Genomic DNA, 3,478 nt, shown 5'->3' on the forward strand with positions numbered 1-3,478 from the left:
ACCTGTATTGGACCTACAGGTAGCCCATTCCAGCGTCTCCCAACTTAGGAACGCCCTTAAGTGTGACGTACGCCGTACACTCCATTTGATTTTTCCACCTCTTTAGAAGGTGCCAATCCAGAAGTGCCACCAACTTACGGGACACTTCCCAAGTGCCACAGAGCACCCAGTCTTCTCAGACTTTTTCTCTACCACGTCGCAGAACACCTTTCCAAGTGAGTGCCACTTTCCACAGTAGGCACTCCTATTCCATTCAGTACCCTTTCCTGGCCATTATTTTCATTTTCTTCCGAGCCTCTACTGTAGCCTAAGGGAAATGTCTTCCCCTGCTTCCCGTGACTTCTTTGCCAGAGAGCTAGAGAAGCTCGGAGCCCTCATAACTCTGGGCAGGGAGGCTGGTTACACTGGACCAGCACTTGACCAGTGGATAAAGACGCAGCAGGCTGCTGCGCGCCAGCAGGGAAAGGAAGAAAGCGAAGCAGAGAGGAAAGAAAGAGAAGCAGAGAGGATAGCCAGAGAAGCAGAGCGAAAGGAAAGAGAAGAAGAGAGAAAGCATGAGCTAGCTCTCCTAGATGACGCAATCTCTCTGCTAGTTTCCAAGCCCCAGACCATGAGCTGGACTCCCGGTAAGAGGTGGTTGCGGAGGTTCTGCACCACTTGTTGTGTGCGTGGGCATGCTGTGGATTCCGACCAGTGCCCAAGTCGGTTCTCTACCTTGGGAGGAGAGCTTCCAGGGTGAACTTCTCCAAGGCTACCATGTAGCCCTGCCTGATGAACTGTCTCCTACGCCCTATCAGTGGGTACAAGTCATGGCCGACACCGAAGCCCAGGTCTCCCTTATTTCCAGAAAGGCATTGCCTAGGGGTGCCAAAATCCGGACGGACGAAGAAATTCAGTTCGAATGGATTGACGGTAACCTCTATTCTGTTCCTTCAGTCCTTCTGAATGTAAAAATGCCCTTTCTGGACCAGGTGACCAAGGAAACCACATTGTGCCGCCTGGGCGTAGTTGGACCAATTTCATGATGTTTATCAGGTGATATTGGGCCGAGATTTACTTAAGCCGTATCTCCCCTGGACGCAGCTCCCACTACCAGATGCACCGGACACCTGCAGCATGCCAGATAATCAACCCTATATTTTAGATTCAGAGGCTAGTGCCTCCGATGTCCCAGACATCCCTTTTATTTGTGAACCTGGCCCTGACCCAGTGTCAGAGCCAGACGTTTCTCCCGCATCATCTCAGCCTCTTACCATTTTACCGCCTACCTCCTCCACTCTGGAAGAGGTAAGCCCACCAGTTAACCCGGACTTGCTTCCGAGGATGATTCAACGGAGGTTTCCTTAACCTCCCCACGTCACATCACTGCCAGAGAGGACTCTTCACCTTTACCTGTTGCCAGAGCACACTGCCAGCCTTGGTGACTCCGCAGATTCGCAACCTGTGGGGCCATCTCGGCCTTATCATCCAGTGCCACGGAAGAGGTTCTGGAACAAGTTCTGCCGAGACTGTGGCCGCAAGGGTCACATGTCTGCAAATTACGGAGGGTGCGCGAACCACAATATTCGGCCATCGCAATGGCCGTCACCAATCCTTCTTCTCTAGGACCCCCAGCTAAGGGCCCTATAACCGTCGCACCCCCTCCAAAGCCATTATCAGCCAAGCCACGTCAGAGCCTACGACGACTCTGGCGCTCAATCTCCCTGATACGGGAAGACCGAATCCCCCGACGGGGCTAACATTGATAGACGTCGATTGATCACCATTGAAGGTATCAATCACATTAAACTGATCCTTCCGACCGTCCAATTGAGGGTCACCAGACCTAGTTTCTCCAGGTATGTACTCTTGCAGTTGCAAGCTACATTCCAGGAGTTACGACCTCCTCCTAGGCAAGACATGAAGTCTCCCTCGCATTCCAAAAAGCCTAGTGGGGGTCCTAACCCCACGTCCAATCACTCTAAAGCAAGGAGTAATCGAAATTTTACTTCCTCCAGGAAGTACAACCACCAACAGTCTCCCTCGTTACCAGGAAGGGAGATTGATCATTCACAGTTCCGTTGCAAAACCTGCAACGTAATAGGGCACTCTACTAATTGGCCTAGGTGCCCTAGCCGACTATCAGCAGCGGACACTGTCCATGTTCCCCAAGGCCTAGCCTTCAACCAGAGACAGGAGCCTCTGTCTCCATTTCCAAGGGCACGCTGAGAGGTATTGCACCTCCGGTACCCGCCACAGGTCCAGTCGACCTCAACTCTCTGCCAGTGCCACTTGGCAGCACTGTCCAGTACCAAGCTCCGTCCAGCCTGGACGTAGAGCCACCACCGAACTTGACTTCTGCGGCCTGGACCCCGAGCTAGTGCCGGCGCCTAACCTACCCAAGGATCCTCCTACAGGAGATCCTCCAACAGGCATGGAGCTTACCGCAGCCCATGGCCAATCACTAGTTCCGTCTTCTTCACCCTCACCACTTGTCGCCCGAGGATGAACCTCCGGCAGACCTCACCTTCATACCGCCTCAGGCTACCACTGCCTCTGCTCCTGCCGGCGTTTTCTGGCCTTTCCCCAGAGTCGGTGCCTCCGTCTACTCCAAGGACTGGTATAGCCAGGTCCTGGGGGAATAAGAAGAAGAAGAAGAAGGGACGTCATTAACAAACTAACACAAAAGAGCCACATGCTCTCCTTGACACCTGTGCCCGAGGTACAGTGTCGCATTCATTTGCAGAATGATCCTGGCACCTACCCAGAGAAGGTAGCCAGCCTGATCTCTGCCAGTAGAACATAACCCTCTAACCCTAGAAATTGTGATACTAACACTCATGTAAATGTCATAACTACCTCATTGCATTTCCCTCCTGGTATTTAACCACTCATCATCCCCAACGCATCATTACCTCTCATTATGTATTTTAACAGTTCCGTCGCTGAACTACTGCTGTGCGTACCACACTCTGGAATGATTGCGTCTTCATTTAACTGTATTTAGTAGGTTAGGCTAATGATTTAGTACCAGGGCATTAGGTTAGTAGCAAGTAGAATTTTCAAGTAACCTTATCTAGGGGTAGAGTAGACTGTCGTCACAAGACAACCTGTAGTTGTTTATTAGGCTAGACTACATCACTATATTAAGTTAGTACACTTAGCATCTTTGCCTATAAGTTAGGTAGGCCATTGTAGTCAGCCGTATCGCTGCTCCAAAAACAATTCAAGTTAGAGTAGAGAACTGGGTTGTCGAGGCGATCAACTTATTTAAGCCAAGACCTTCACGCCCGAAAGGGAGTGAATGCCTTCTTAACAGGGGGAGCTGCTACGTTTATAGAACGCCTCGCCTTCCCAGCAGAGTTTTAGTTTTGTTTAATTATAAAAGTAGCAGCCATGCCGTCTCTTGAAGCTACTGTTGTTGGGAGAGTGGGGATGTCGTAGGAATGATATTTCCGGTCTGACGGAAGCTTAGGGTAAGAGAGGCAGGTCACAAGAG

This window comes from Macrobrachium nipponense, chromosome 21, assembly GCF_015104395.2.
Source record: "Macrobrachium nipponense isolate FS-2020 chromosome 21, ASM1510439v2, whole genome shotgun sequence".
NCBI lineage: Eukaryota > Metazoa > Arthropoda > Malacostraca > Decapoda > Palaemonidae > Macrobrachium > Macrobrachium nipponense.